General features: G+C 41.7%; 1 protein-coding gene across 4 annotated transcripts in view; it reads right to left on the bottom strand.

Moving 5' to 3' along the window:
• D130040H23Rik (RIKEN cDNA D130040H23 gene) overlaps positions 1–8273 on the bottom strand; it is a 32325-nt gene extending 24052 nt beyond the window's left edge. For 2 of the 4 annotated variants that reach the window (NM_172491.3, NM_001384124.1), the window contains exon 1: positions 8142–8229. The gene's annotated coding sequence lies outside the window, so the exon portion shown is untranslated. Of the gene's footprint in view, positions 1–8119 lie in introns of all 4 variants that reach the window. The other 2 variants (XM_011242277.3, XM_011242280.3) reach the window with 2 other exon arrangements.
• Between the last annotated feature and the right edge of the window lie 8312 nt (positions 8274–16585).

Below are 16585 nucleotides of genomic sequence, written 5' to 3'. Positions count from 1 at the left end.
ATGTGCTCTGCCTTCCCCGTGACGACAACTTGGCCAATGGGCTGCAGCCAATCAGGGAGCGACACGTCCTAGGCGGAGGATAATTCTCCTTAAAAGGGACGGGGTTTTGCCATTTTCTCTCTTGCTCCTGAAGATGTAAGCAATAAAGCTTTTGCCGCAGAAGATTCCGGTTTGTTGCGTCTTTCTTGCCAGTGGAACAAAAGCGTGGGCAATAGTAAAATAAATAATAATAATAAAAACAAAACAAAAAACTCTATGGTATTGGTATAGAAACAGGCAGGTAAATCAGTAGAATAGAATTGAATAACCAGAAATGAACCCACACACCAACGGTCACTTGATCTTTGACAAAGGAGCTAAAACCATACAGTGCCAAAAAAAAAAAAAAAATAAGACAGCATTTTCAACAAATGGTGCTGGTACAACTGGTGGTCAGCATGTAAAAGAATGCAAATTGATCCATTCCTATCTCCATGTACAAAGCTCAAGTTCCAGTGGATCAAGGACCTCCACATAAAACCAGATGCACTGAATCTGAATCTAATAAAGAGAAAGTGGGAAAGACCCTGAATATATGGGCATAGGGGGGAAATGCCTGAACAGAACACCAATGGCTTATGCTCTAAGATCAAGAATTGAAAAAATTAAAAATAAAAAGGCTGGGTGTGGTGGCACACGCCTTTAGTCCCAACACTTGGGAGGCAGAGGCAGGTGAATTTCTGAGTTCGAGGCCATCCTGGTCTACAGAGTGAGTTCCAGGACAGCCAGGGCTACACAAAGAAACCCTGTCTCGAAAAACCAAAGAGAGAGAGAGAGAGAGAGAGAGAGAGAGAATTGATAAATGGAACCTCATAAAATTGGAAAGCTTCTGTAAGGCAAAGGACACTGTCAATAAGACAAAATAGCAACCAACAGATTGAGAAAAGATCTTTACCAACCCTACATTCAAAAGAGGGCTAATATCCAAAATGTACAAAGAGAAGTTAGACTTCAGAGAATCAAATAATCCTATTAAAAATTTGGGTATAGAGCTAAACAAAGAATTCTCAACTGAGAAATCTCAAATGGCTGTGAAGCACCTAAAGAAATGTTCAACATCCTTAATCATCAGAGAAATGAAAAAAAAAGAGATCCTGAGATTCCATCTCACACCAGTCAGAATGGCTAAGATCAAAAATTCAGGTGACAGCAGATGCTGGCGAGGATGTGGAGAAAGAGAAACACTCATCCATTGTTGGTGGGATTGCAAGCTTGTACAACCACTCTGGAAATCAGTTTGGCAGTTCCTCAGAAAACTGGACATAGTACTACCTGAGGACCCAGCTATACCACTCCTGAGCATATACCCAAAAGATGCTTCAACATATAACAAGGACACCTGCTCCACTATGCTCATAGCAACTTTATTTATAATAGCCAGAAACTGGAAACAAGTCATACGTCCCTTAACAGAGGGATGGATACAGAAAATGTGGTACATTTACTCAATGGAGTAATACTCAGCTATTAAAAACAATGACTTCTGGTCTACAGAGTGAGCTCCAGGACAGCCAGGACTACACAGAGAAACCCTGTCTCGAAAAAAAACAAAAACAAAAACAAAAACAAAACAAACAAAAAAAACAAAACAAAACAATGACTTCATGAAATTCACAGGCAAATGGATGGAACTAGAAAAAATCATCCTGAGTGAGGTAACCCAGTCACAAAAGAACATACATGGTATGTACTCACTGATAAGTTGATATTAAGCACCTCCCCCCAAAAAAGTTCAGAATACCCATGATACAACTCACAGACCATATGAAACCCAAAAAGAAGGAAGACCAAAGTATGGATGCTTCAGTCCTACTCAGAAGGGGTAAGAAAATAATCCCAGGAGGTAGAGGGAGAGAGGGATCTGGAAGGGAGAGAGGAAGATTTAGTAAAGGGAGAGCAGGATCAGGTGTGGGTGGAGACAGAAGAGAACTACAGAGGGTCAGGAAAGTGGATGGAGGTAGAAGTGGGGGGTGGGAAACGATGGGTAGCCACTAGAAAGTCCCAGAGGCCAGGGACTGAAGAGATTCCCAGGACCCAACAGGGATGACATTAGCCAAAATACCCAACAAAGGTGAGAGATAACCTGTAGAGACCATATCCAGTGGATAGGCATTGCCCCCTATTGAGGGATGGGGCCACCCACCCATCTGAAAAATATTAATCCAGAATTGCTCCTGTCAAAAGGAAACACCAAGACAAAGTGTGGAGCAGAGACTGAAGGAAAGGCCATTCAGAGACTGCGCTATCTAGGGATCCATCCCATCTGCAGACATCAAACCTAGACGCTATTGCTGATACCAAGAAGCTCTTGCTGACAAGGAGCCTGGTATAGCTGTCCCCTGAGAGGCTGTGCCAGAGCCTGACCAATACAGATGCAGATGCAAGCAGCCATCCATTGGATTAAGTGTGGGGACCGAAATGGAGGAGTTACGGGAAGGACAAAAGGAGCCAAAGGGGTTAGCATCCCCCCAGGAAAAACAACAATATCAATCCACCAGGTCCCCAAAAGCTATATCACTCTTGGTCATACACCCAAAGGACCCTATTTTCTACCACAAGGACACTGGCCATCTGTACTGGCTAGTTTTGTGTCTACCTGACACAGCTGGAGTTATCACAGAGAAAGGAGCTTCAGTTGAGGAAATGCCTCCATGAGATCCAACTGTAAGGCATTTTCTCAATTAGTGATCAAGGGGGAAGGGCTCCTTGTGGGTGGGACCATTTCTGGGCTGGTAATCTTCATTCTATAAGAAAGCAGGCTGAGCAAGCCAGGGGAAGCAAGCCAGTAAGGAACATCCCTCCATGGCCTCTGCATCAGCTCCTGCTTCCTGGTGTGCTTGAGTTCCAGTCCTGACTTCCTTGGTGATGAACAGCAGTATGGAAGTGTAAGCCGAATAAATTCTTTCCTCCCCAACTTGTTTCTTGGTCATGATGTTTGTGCAAGAATAGAAACCCTGATTAAGACACCATCCAACTATATTCATATGTATTATATTGTACTCATAGAAGCTTTATTCATAATAGCCAGAAACTGAAAACAACTTGGGTTTCTCTCAATGTAAGAAAGAATAAAGAAACTGTAGTATACAGGGAAATGCATGAAAATAGAAAGACCATCTTGAGTATGGTAATCCAGACCCAGAAAGACAAACATGGTATGTACTCACTTAAAAGCACGTATTAGCTTTTAAGTTAAGGATAATTACACTGCAATCTAAGAACCCCAAGAGGCAAAGAAATAAAAAGGGCTCTGGGGGATCAAGGTAGAGGGAGGATCCCCTGGAGAAGTGGAAATAGATTTTCCCAGTGACTTGGTGTTGGGGAGTGTTGAATGATGCTGGGAACAGGATAGAACAGGTAAAGGAAGGAGGGTAGGAGGATGAGAGTATGAGGAACGACTAGTGAAATAGCTGGGCATTTATGGACCAATGTGGAAACCAAGTGCAGTGGAACCTTCCTGGAAACTCTGAGGGTGACTCTAATGAAGTCTCCTAGTTATGGAAGATATAGAGCCTAAACAAAACATCTTCTTATAACCAGGCTAGGCTTCCAGTGGTGGGACTGGAACAACAACCCAGCCTCAAATTCTTGAGCTCACAACCTGGTCTGCCTGCAAAATATGCTGGGGGCAGTGGTGGTTCAGAGCTTGTAGATGTGGCCAACTAAAGACTGGCCTAACTTGTGGCCCAAGCAAAGAGAGAGCCCATGGTCAACACTGCCTATATGGCTAGGAATCAGAAGGTATATGGTTTAGAGACCTAAGGTTGAATGTAACTGGACTGATAATAAAAAAACAAAAAAAATCAATGAAGTGATTCTTAATGAAATTCTACTTTATTCACAGATGCTGCCTAGAGGATTCCTACAGCAACTGATGGGAGCAGATGCAGACACCAACACCCAAACATCAGGTGGAGTTTGGGGCACCCTGAGGAAGAGGAGGAGGACAGATTGCTGGAAACAGAGGAGTTGATGACACCATGAGAATATGGCCCACCTAAGGGGGGACTCATAGGTAATCACAGAGACTGAATCAACCATCATGGAGCCTGCATGGTTCTATGCTAGGTCCTCTGCGTATGTGCTGTGGTTGTTCAGCTTGGGGATTTTGTGGAACTACTAACAGTGGGGGTTGGGCTGTCTCTGACTCTTTTGCCTTCTCAAGGAACACTTTTCTTCCTAGTGGGTTTCCTTGAAATGAGGGCTTATGCCTAGTTTTATTGTATCTTGTCTTGCCTTGTTCAGTTGATATCACTAGGAGGCCTGCTCTTTTTTGAAGTGAAATGTAGGAACACTGGACATGAGGGAGAGTGCAGATGGGCTCTACACACAAATATGTGTCTATGCTTGTGTCTATGTTGTGTGTGTGTGTGTGTGTGTGTGTGTGTGTGTGTGTGTGCGCGCACGTGTGTGTGTGTGTGTGTGCCCAGAGAGGTTAAGAATAGACCATCAGAGCCGGGCGTGGGTGACACGTGCCTTTAATCCCAGCACTCAGGAGGCAGAGGCAGGTGGATTTCTGAGTTCGAGGCCAGCCTGGTCTACAAAGTGAGTTCCAGGACAGCCAGGGCTATAAAGAGAAACCCTGTCTCAAGAAAAAAAAAAAAAAAAAAAAAGAATAGAACATCAGACCACCTGGAGGTAGAGTTACAGGTAGTTGTGAACCACATGATATGGATCCTGGGAACTGAACTCTGGTTCTCCGGAAACACATCAAGAGCTCTTTACCACTAAGCCATCTCTCCAGGCCTAGGTCCCCATCACCTCTTTTCTACCAGTTTCTAAACCCTTTGTAATATTTATATATGACAAGCCTGAAAGTAGAATACAACATTCAGAAGTTCTAGAAACCAGACAAACCTTCAGAATGCCTGTGTGTGCACACTGGGCAGTGATGTTACAAGAACCACAGCATCCCACAGCAATCCACACTCAGGGAAGCTCAGAGGCCAGGGGACACTACCCAAGTCTCCACATGCTTCAACAGAATCCAGTCTGGTTCACATTCCATCCCAGTCCCAATGACTCTGACAGCATAGCTGGCCTTATCTCCCCTAATCTAGTCAGCAGACCCCACACCTACCATGGTATGGCTAGTAGTCTCCATCACACTCCCTACAGCAGCACCAGAGGAGAATTCTGGAAGGAACCCACAAACTACCTTTCACTGGTGTTTCTGATTATTAGGACTTCTCAGAGTCTCTCATTAGCTAGGTCTTCCCAGCAGGGTATAGGACAATAGCAGCTCCCCTACAGGGTGAGCAGAAATCAACAGACTCAAATAGGACAGGCCTTCCACAATAGAGGCAGACAGGTCCCTAGTCTGGAAAACTTGTATTTTAGTAGAAATTCTTCCAGTCTCCCAGAGCACTTCCTGTCTCTCTTCCATGACATGAGGTCCCTTTGATACTCAATGTCTAGTGGAGCCATTTCTTGATCTCACAGCTGGGAAGTCCTGCAGCCAAATTTAGGTTAAATTCAACCAGTAACAACAATTAAAGCAAAAAGAGGCCATTTCATAGAATGCATAAAGGAGTATATAGGAGAAAGGAAAAATAATTTGTAAATGATGTAATTACAATTTCAAAAATTATATTTTAACGTTGAAACCCAGCTTTATGGCCCCACCTGCTCAAGGGACTATCGATTTGTAGAAGACCACACCTAGGATTACTCACACCTTTTCTCTCAGACTCTCCATTTTCATCCAGGAAAAGCAACACTCCTGTTAGACATGGCCATGTCAGTTTGACCAGATCTTCTGTACTGGTTAAACTAGTGTAACTACAGTAATTTGGTTCCTAGAAATAAATTCAGTTCTTTATTCAGATTCTTGATTGCATGTCCTGTGGACCCAAGAAACAGGACATTGATTGATCACCTAAAATTGACTCCCAGAGTACTCATTGGTAATCCCTACTGTTGCCAGAGCAAAAAAGCTCTCACCACCCTTCCTGACCCTGCCTTTCTGTGCTGTGACTACAGCAGTTTCAAAGTTGGTCAGTGAACTCGGTTCTAACACAAGTTCCTCTTCATTTGTAATTTCCTAATAGAAGCCAAGGAGGGCAGAGGACAATCATTCATTGGTCTCTTTTCCCTTTTCCTGGAAGGAGTTGCAGGACTGCCTTTCAAGCACTAGGCAGCAGAGGCAGGATTAGGTGTGGAAAGCAATGATAAATTGCAAGCCTGGGCTATGGGAGACATTGCTGTAAACAGAAATCAATACATAAATAGCATTTGAGAAAAACAGAATAAAATTCCTAACGAGAAGGAAACACTGGAGAACAGAAAGAAATAGAGATTGGAGCAGTGACACATTTAAAGAAAATTACATTTAAAAAGTGATACCAATAACTGACTTTTTTAAAAGGTAAAAATGATGTATAATTTTGTACTTAACTGATGCTTTAGCTACACTGGGTACACAGTACACCGTGTAGCATAGGACCACCACTTAGTTGGAGAATGCTATGACAAATGTGGTCAGCATTGCTGGTGCTCTGTCTGTATTACTCTACTGAGCACATCAGTACATCCCGCCTACCTGCTAACTCTAAGCCCTCTGGTATATTTGTCTCTTGCTATTTTAGTTTTGCCTGTCACCCTAAGTCATTGCAGCAGGCTCAGCGTGCCGAAATGTACGTGTATCATCTCCCTTGACGGACAACTTTTAACAAATTGCTGACTGGAGGTGATGTGTAAAAGCATGATCCCAGCCAGCTGCTTCTCCTGGTGGGGAAACTCCCCGTGTGCTTTACATTGCTTTGGAGTTTCCCTGTGGGGATTCACCTTCAGTTGTTCTCTCTGCTTTTCTCACTTTTCTGCTCCATTACCTCTTCTATGTGTACAACCAAAACACTTTTTTTATTTGAATTACTGTCTCAGTTTCCCACATATAACCTAAATTAAGAAAATAAAAAGTGTACATGTTATTAAGTTAAAAAATTTTTAAAAGGTAAAAATAATTGAAAAAAAAATCTTAGCACTATTGACCTGGAAAAAGAGTAGATCCTTCCTTAGTAGAGGGAATGCCATTAATAAGATATCGATTGACCTTGCCTCTGGGCACAGTGTTAGCTGTTGAGATGTATAACCCATGACACACAGCTACAGCCAGTGAGTGGCCTGTGTCTCAAACCTCTGAGCTGACTTAACTGTGTCAATCCAGGTTTCTACTGGATCTACCAGGTTTGTTCCTCAGTTTGAGAAGGGGCAGTGCTCCTTTTCCACACAGGAAAGCCTCAGGGAAAACCTTGCTAGATCAGGCCAGCCCTCAACACAACAGTGCCCTTCCTTTTCAAAGAGCTGTGTCTTACCCATCGGGCAAAACTATGCTTTTTTAGTGGGAAAAACTAGACCTGTATAGCACACCAGACCTTGATGTTAGTTGTGACCGTGCACTACTTCTTTGAATAGCTTTTAGACAACTAACTGCCTTTTAATATGCGGATTGCGTTAGTGGCTGGTTGTAAATCTTTTGTTAGAGTTTGGGGCCAAATGTCGAGACAATTCTGGTGAGTGAACATGTGTTTCTGATCACCTCATGTCTAAGAAGCCTGGTTAGCATACTACTTATCATCATCTTTAGGATGCTTTAGAGGCAGCCCACCCTTAGCTAAACTCTACTTTGCGTGACTTATTATCTCCTAAGCATTGGTAAATCCTTTCCATCATCAACTCTACCCTTCTCCATCACAGATTATTAGCGGAGTGCTAACGAACACATGAAACGCCATTTACTACCTCCCCAAAACTAACTCCAAATGGATCGTACTCCTAAATATTAAATATGAAGCACAGAAATTCTAGAGATGCTAGAGAAACTGGGACTCTCTGAGTTTGGCAAACTGCCATCTTCAGATGCAACAAAAGCCTGGTGAAACTGACTACAAGGATACTTCTACACACTACCCCTGTTCCCAAGGCTCTGCGCAGATGCAGCTCCCAGACCACCACTGGGGTCTAGGGAGATGCAAATACCACAAAGAATCTCACAGCAGGCTGCATCTAACCACTGCTTCCCATCCGACCCCAGGGAGGGCCAACCACACGGGCTCCCGAGGTTCACAAGCCCACTGCTCACCAGGCAACCGCCCCTCGCTCACCATATCTTCTCTCCCAGGCTCGCGCTTAAGCCGCAGGTAGTGGCAAAGAACCACTAGCACTAAGGAAGCTTCAGATTCCAGCCTGCAGAAAGTCCCCCGGAAGAGCCCGCCTCCCCTTCTGACTGGAGGTCCGCCTCAAGGGTCTGATTGGCTAATGAGACTTGAGTGACAAGAACCTCCCCCTTATGCTTAGAGGATGCAGAAGGGACACAGCACAGTGTTTGCTAGAGCTGATATCAACCCCAAGGCCAGACCTTTCCCGGATATGCACATATTTGCATTTCAGTCGCATTTGCCCCTGCCTCCAACCATTCACCCTTCCGCCTTTCTGCACTCAGCAACATTTCCTTCTTCCTCCTGGACACTGGGTGGCTGGCTTGTGCATCTCATTTCACAATGTGGAGTGGAGTGATTTTTGTGTCCCACAAGTAGAAGGGAGCCACAATATTAACAATTAAGGAGAGATTTTAGGAATCAAAACGTTTGTTCTTTTGCTTGACACTGAGGCTAGGTGAAGTTCAACTGCATGTAACCTGGGAGGCAAGGGTACGTCAGAATATCCTGAGAGAAAAGCTGGAACCAGATCAGAAACACAATGATAGGTATACCTCCCACCAGAAGGCTGAATGGTACTCCACTCCTATAGGAGTTTTCCTCATGAAATGCAGGCCTGTCTCCTGACAAATTAGTAATAATGAAAAGTATAGTCTCCATGGTAACTTGAATACTTAGAATGAATTGGTTCATAGAAACATGCCTTTTATGAACACTATTCTTAGCCAGCATGTTCCTGAGTTAAGGTGAAAAGAACATAGCTGTGTATTAGTGAAGGTTCTCTAGATGAACAGAAGGGATAAAACAGATCTCTATGTAGGTAGAAAGGGAATCTATTAGAATGGCTCACAGGCTGTGGTCCAGCAAGTCCAAGAAGGGCTGTCTACCAACTAAAAGTTGAAGAATTCACTAGTTCAGTCCATTAGGCTGGTTGTCTCAGCCGGTCTTCAGTATAACCCACGATTTTAAAGATAGGGGCTCTAATGCCAGTAAAGAAATGAACTTACAAAAGTAGGCTGTTACCAGAAGGTGTGGCCCAGATTAAAGGTGAATATTGTCACCTCAAAAGATCCTGAAATGTCTTTCCACTTTAAAAGCTTTAATTAAAATCCCTCGCATGTTTTCAGCCCATTGGGTTTTAGTTAATTCCAGATGTATTCAGTCTGACTATCAAAAATTGCTATCACAGCAGACAAAACAGAAATGCTGAGCCAAAGTTCTTACCTGTATGGGCATGGGAGTCATTTCCAAAGCAATGCTGTTTCTCAAAAAAGGAAGCATGGGGATTTTTCTTAGGAAGCCTGGACACATTCACGTGGAGTTCTGCTTATTCCTCAACATGCTCATTTAACAAATACACTTTTGAACATGGTCGCAATCTAAAAGCAGAGACGTTTATGTGCCTTCTAACTCAAAGTCAAGCAGGAACATAAAAAAATTATCTTAAAAGATGGAAGGAAATGTCTCCGGCATGTTCATCTTGTACCACAAGATCATAAATGAAAATCATGTGTTAATCTAGCCAGGAGAGAATAAGGCCACTACCACAATTTTGAGCCAAATTTGAACCAAGCTTGATTTTATTGGGATGCACCCAAGAGCTAGCCAGCAACTGCCCCCTAAGTCAGGTTAAAGAGAGAAACCCTTCATTTTTGACCCACTTTAAGGAGTAAAATCATAAGATTTGCCAAGCCAGTTTACAGAAGGGAGACATGGAGGCAGTAAAGTAATATGAAAAAATATCTCAAAAACACACACTATGGTCATTATGTGATTAGCAAGAGTGGTTAGGAAGGGTCAGGAATGTTCAAGGCGTCCTCAAAAATAAATCAAGGTCATGAGTTGGGACAGGTCAAGCTCCAGGAAACAAAATTAAAAGCAGCAGCTCAGCTCTTACAGTAAATGGAAACCTATTTTTTAAAAATACAGCATAATGGCTGCTGCCTTCAAAATGGAGTCAGGCAGGTTCCTCATAAGTAAATGAGTCTGTGAATATATCTTACTTAGGAGCCAATAATACCTGTTAATTATGTTTTATACTCTTAAAGATAGATGTATCAATTCAATAATTTTCACACATACAAATGAGAGAGAGCACAAATATAGCAAACATCAAGGAAAAGTCACCTATTGGCACCGTAGACACTGTACTTACAGTGAACAGCTACACTGAGCTATTCTATGCTCAGAAGGCTGCTTTCGCCTCTGAGCAGGCTGGCTCAGAGGAAGGCGATGGCTGTTGCCATGCAGAATAAGAAAGAGTTCATTTTAACCAACCCTGGCTGCTGTCTCTCTCAAGACTGTGACATCCACAAAGATTTATTTTTCTTTTTTATGTTAGTAATGAGTGTTTGCCTGCATGAGTCTATTCAGAACCCACAGAGGCCAGAAGAGGGCAGACGATCCCAGCAACTGGAGTCATAGCATATTATTAGTAACCTTATGTGTCCTGGAACTGGAACCTGTGTCCTCCGGAAAACACCCAGTGCTCTTAACTGCTGAAGCATCTATCTCTCTAGCCTTACTTTTTTATTTAAAATTTCCTTTTATACTGGTTGATTAAAATATATTACATCTCACACACCCTTCCTCGTCCTCTTTCCATCTTGTCCCAAAATTTTCCTTGTTATGTATAAGCAAGCTCTTAATATATGACTACAACCTGCTGAGTATTTTCTTATTTTTGGCTGTGTGTTTATGGTTTCTGGGCTGATCACATTGCACTGGATAGCCAATTAGGAAGTTTGTCTCTGTCTGCAGCTGATTGTCCTACTTGTAAGAGAATTGTCCTCTTTAGTGAGAATGGGAGTCTGATGCCTTAATGCCTTAGGCTATATTTTTTAAACAAATTTCTCTGCAGTTTGCCTGTGTGATATGATTATGGATGTGTAGACAGATGCAGATATGTAGATATAATAACTGGATGATAACTGTGTGGACCCTTTCTTTACATGGACTCTGAATATCCAGCTCATGTTGCCAGATTTGTACCCAAGAGGAAGTTTTCTCAGTAAGCCTTTTCACTGGTCTGCAAATAACACTTGCAGTAACATTCCACCAGTAAAAGGTATGTCTCCTTTTAAAATCTCATAATCCAAGTGTATAAGTCCATGGATAATCTGAGTAATAAGCCCTACTTGCAAGCCAAAATGATAGTCATACCCTCGTTTTTCTATGCGTGTTACTTTATTTTGAAGACTAAACATAAAAACCTGTGATTAGGAAACTCTCATAAACAGAATCTCAGAAATGCAATGTGTGCCTGTGAGATGGCACAGATGTGTGCCTGTGAGATGGCACAGATGTGTGCCTGTGAGATGGCACAGATGTGTGCCTGTGAGATGGCACAGATGTGTGCCTGTGAGATGGCACAGATGTGTGCCTGTGAGATGGCACAGATGTGTGCCTGTGAGATGGCACAGATGTGTGCCTGTGAGATGGCACAGATGAGATGTGCCTGTGAGATGGCACAGATGTGTGCCTGTGAGATGGCACAGATGTGTGCCTGTGAGATGGCACAGATGTGTGCCTGTGAGATGGCACAGATGTGTGCCTGTGAGATGGCACAGATGTGTGCCTGTGAGATGGCACAGATGTGTGCCTGTGAGATGGCACAGAGGGAAAAGGCGTTTGGTGCTAAGCCTGATGACTGAAGTCAATTCCTGAGAGATCCACATGACTCCCACACATTATACTCTGACTTCTTTTTTTTTTTTTTTTTTTGGTTTTTCGAGACAGGGTTTCTCTGAATAGCCCTGGCTATTCTGTATACTCTGACTTCTACACTTGAACTATAACATATGAATATCCACACACCACCACTCAAGGAAATACCTAAAGGCACCAAAGTCACTTACTAATGCAAGATACTTGCTGCCAAGTTTGCTTACATGCATTTCATCTCTAGAACTTAGGTGGAGCAAGGAGAAAACAGACAGATATAAGATGTTCTCTGATTTCCACATGTACTCCATGGCACACAAACACAGGTATACCTTTTGTTTTGTTTTGTTTTGTTTTGTTTTGTTTTGTTTTGTTTTGTTTTGTTTTGTTTTGTTTTTCGAGACAGGGTGTCTCTGTGTAGCCCTGGCTGTCCTGGAACTCACGCTATAGACCAGGCTGGCCTCGAACTCAGAAATCTGCCTGCCTCTGCCTCCTGAGTGCTGGGATTAAAGGCGTGCGCCACCACTGCCCAGCTACAGGTGTACCTTTTTAAATAGAAGAAATTAACAAACCACAGAAAATAGCCAAAATATTAAATGAAAAAAAAAATATGATACGTTTAAGAAGTTGGGATTAGTATCTTAAAATGTTCCAAGAATTGTCACTGTTTACCAAAACAATGACAGTTCCTTTCATTCTTCGATTCAATGATAGCTCAGTTTAAAGGCTTATGTTAATTGTCTAGCAGTTCACAAACCCCTGTAACTTCACTTCCATTATGTCTGGCATCCTCTTGTCCCTGTAGGCACTGCTTTTTAAAAAATAAATAGACAAACACACAAACACATCCATGCTCGTGCACACACACACATCACACACACAAACCACACACATACTTTATTGTCATCAACATCAACATCACTATTGTATAAAAATTTAGATTGGATTTACAGGTTTTCCTTATTTAATATTGGCCATAAAATACAATGTTCTTGAATTTGTCCTGCAATGATAGAACTGTAACATGTAATCAAAATAAATTATATTTCTTCTTACCACTTGTATTTCATTCTTGGTTTGCATCTGTGAGACTTTCATTGCTAATATTTTTATGTGTCTGTTTATATAAATACTAATAAAAACTCAGTGATTCTTCTATATAGCTCCTATCAAAAAAAATTAAATAAAAACTTATGTTAAATTTTGAAAACTATTCTAATTATATATTCTATTATAATCTGGACATGTTCATGAATGTGAGTTGATTTGTTTGTTGTTTGTGACATTTATTAAGATTTAGTGTGATATTGTTCACTTGCATGAGAGTAGTAGGTGAGAATTTAGTTTTGTTTTCAGTTTCAGGTGAAAAGAACATGATCTTTTTGCTGGTACTCTAGCTGGTCTTTCCATGATCCTTCACAACTGTATTATCTCTGTGAAAGAAATAGGTGAGCTAGTAACTGAAGGGGAATTGATTTTGGCTACAGGTTCAGAGACTTCAGTCCATGCTCTAGAATAAATTGCTTCTGTTTTGTTTTTAATCTCTCTGTATCTCTGTCTTCCCCTCTGTACCTGCCTCTCTCCCTTTTCCCATCCCCCTTCTCATTTTCTCCTTTCTCACTGGGGGGGTGGGGGGGTGGGGGGGATCTATGTGTGAACAATCCCAAATTGAATATCAGATCACAGGAGGTGGAGTTGTAGGCACTTGTGATGTACTGACATGTAGTCTTATTCAAATTCTGGTCCTCATGGCATCATCAAGTATTATTAATCGCTGGCCATCCTTGGCTCTAGGATGAGTTTTTAATGTGCTCGGCCATTTCTACAATTGATTTGCCAACTGTATGACTCTTAGCATTTCTAAAGAGTCTCTTGATAGTATTCTGTGAACTGTTTAAAGAGCTTTGGGGAAAGTATGTATTTGATGTTCATTTACACCCATGAAAGTCAATGGAAACATAGAAATCTTGTTAGCCAGTCTCAAACTAACCTAACAAATTAAAGATATAAGCTGGCTACTGGTCGTACCAGTATATGCTAGAGGAAAGATTTTTTTTAATGCATTAATCTCAGAAATTTAAGATCCTAGATAAAGAAAGCTGCTATATTTGACCTCACAATCTTGTCTCCAGCAGTGCAGAAATAAGGTTGGAGAACAACAGAAGCCCTCATCATGTGATTAGATGATTGTTCATACAACTTTAAGGCTCAGTCACTAAATGATTCAGGCGTTTGTTCAGAGCTGCCTGAATGTGAGCTAAAACAGTTAACTCTTAGACCCCAAAACCAAGAAAAAGCTTCATACAGACAGTTCTTAGATGGCAGAAATTCCCTGGAGCAAACAATGAACAGCAGTCAACTACAACAATGAAAAATCAGGTGCATACCTTAAAAGATGCCTTCCCGGATTTCTGAGTTCGAGGCCAGCCTGGTCTACAAAGTGAGTGCCAGGAAAGTCAGGGCTACACAGAGAAACCCTGTCTCGAAAAACCCTATCTCGAAAAACCAAAAAAAAAAAAAAAAAAAAAAAGATGCCGCCTTCCATACCATTTGTAATAAAAAGTTCCCAGAGGCCAAAAATAGGCTCCTAAATTTCATGTTTGCTCAAGCTGCCTTCTGTTTTATAGATTGTATTCTGTGAGTTTCCTCTCACATTTAAGACATTGATAATTTTAAGGTTAATGACAGTCCTTAATAGTTTTTGTTGTTATTACTTTGCATGGTTTTGGTTTTGAGACAGGGCCAGGCTGGCCTAGATATCAGTAAGAAAATCAACCTGTCTTGCACTCACACATGTCTCAGGGCTGCTGCCTTCTGAGAGCTGGGATTAAAGGCACGCACCACCGTGCAGTCAGTCATCCTGGTTTGTTCTTGACTGTGGGTGTTATGTGAGTAAATGCTTGAGTTCCTCCCTGTACACCTCTGAAATGATAACTTGGAATCACAGCACAAACAGAGCCTTTCTCCCTATGGTTGATTTGGTCGGGCTATTTATACAAGTAAACAAACAGGAATAAGTAAATAAAATGGAACTAGAACTAGAAAGAAAACCTTATCAGAGATGTGGGGCTGCAGGTTAGAATACTGTGACTTTGTGGCGTTTTATGCTTCCAGATTGTTATGGTTTGTATATGCTAATTTCAGGGAGTGGCACTATTAGAATGTTTGGTGTTGTTGAAGTAGGTGTGTCCCTGTGGTTGTGGGCTTTAAGACCTTCATCCTTGCTGCCTGGAAGCCTGTATTCTGCCATCAGCCTTCAGATAAAGATGTAGAACTCTCAGCTCCTCCTGCACTATGACTGACTGGATGTTGCCATGTTCCCACTTTGATGATAATGGACTGAATCTCTAAACCTGTAAGCCAGCCCCAATTAAATGTTGTCCTTATGAGAGTTGCCTTGGTCATGGTATCTGTTCCAGCAGTAAAATCCTAAGACACAGATAACTGTGTTAGCAGATGATAGAGGTGTTTTAAAAACAGAGCTGTAAATTCCATGCTGAGATATCATGGAGGGTCTGTTCTTGTAGAACAGTGGAGAATGTTGAGAGAATCAATGGCTTGTGAAGTCTCGGAAATTGTTTTGACTGTGTATGCTGTAGAGGCAACTCTGCCTGTCAAAGAAATGAGCACTATTAAATTGTGTTGTGGTCTGGCCTGGTCAAGGTTTTCCTTGAGGCCATGATGTATGGAGAAGAAAAGTAGTTTTAGGAACATGCTTGGCAGAGCCATTAACAACTGGGGGTGAGGTTCTTGGCAGCTTTTCCCTGAGACCCTGATTTATATCATATATATCATATAGAAAACACGGAGCTTTGACCCTACAACATGGAGTTTGCTTGGCAGGCCAGTAGGACTAGACCAAAGCCTCTGGGGATCTTTGGCTTAGGATCCAAAGTACACAGCTCATATTCTTATACTAGGGTATGGTCAGCAGTCCCAAGGCTACTGGGTGCTCTGTGTGTAATTCTCTGAAGGTATCATGTGTTGCTTTGTGCAACATTGCTTCATTAGCTCCCTGCTGTCTTCATCCCATTGTATGGTAGCTTCTGCTGACCTCATCTTATTTCTTTCTTTAAAATAGTATATGAGATATTCTACTTCAAAGTGAGCATGCTTGGCATACGATATAGCTTGTGTGATACCTTCTGATCCCGAACTAATGTATCTCCTTATTCTTCTGGTCTCCTGGTCCTCTTTCACAGAACAGAATGGCCTGCTGTGTCAGATCGAATTGATGTCTACTTTATTTCACTGCAAAAGCTCATGCAGTTGTGGAATCAAGTCGAGCTTCGAAAGAAAAAAGAAAAACTGCTTCATTTTGCCTCCCAAATAAAAGGCATGTGCTACCACATCTGTACTTAGGAAAAAATATAAATATATATTTCATGTCTCATACCCACATGTATATATATTATAGAGACATAATATATGTATATATGTCTTTTCTCCTATGAACTTATAGGTGCACGTGAAATGAAAAAGGACATCAAAGGACTTGAACAGATAGATTGCAGCTGTCAAATTTTTTGCCTACAGAAAATGTAACATTCTGCAACTGAAGTGATGTATGTTGGCTAAAGATAATCCTACATTATTCTGAGTCATATATTCCTGTAAGTAAGCATTATTTCATGACATCAAACACTAATGTGAAATCTTATGTGCTTTCCCATATTGTTTACACATTAAAGGTTTACTCCTCCATGAATCCTTTCATGCCCTAAATG

This window comes from Mus musculus, chromosome 8 (genome assembly GCF_000001635.26).
Source record: "Mus musculus strain C57BL/6J chromosome 8, GRCm38.p6 C57BL/6J".
Classification (NCBI taxonomy): Eukaryota; Metazoa; Chordata; class Mammalia; order Rodentia; family Muridae; genus Mus; species Mus musculus.
This window is presented reverse-complemented; position numbering and strand designations above follow the sequence as displayed.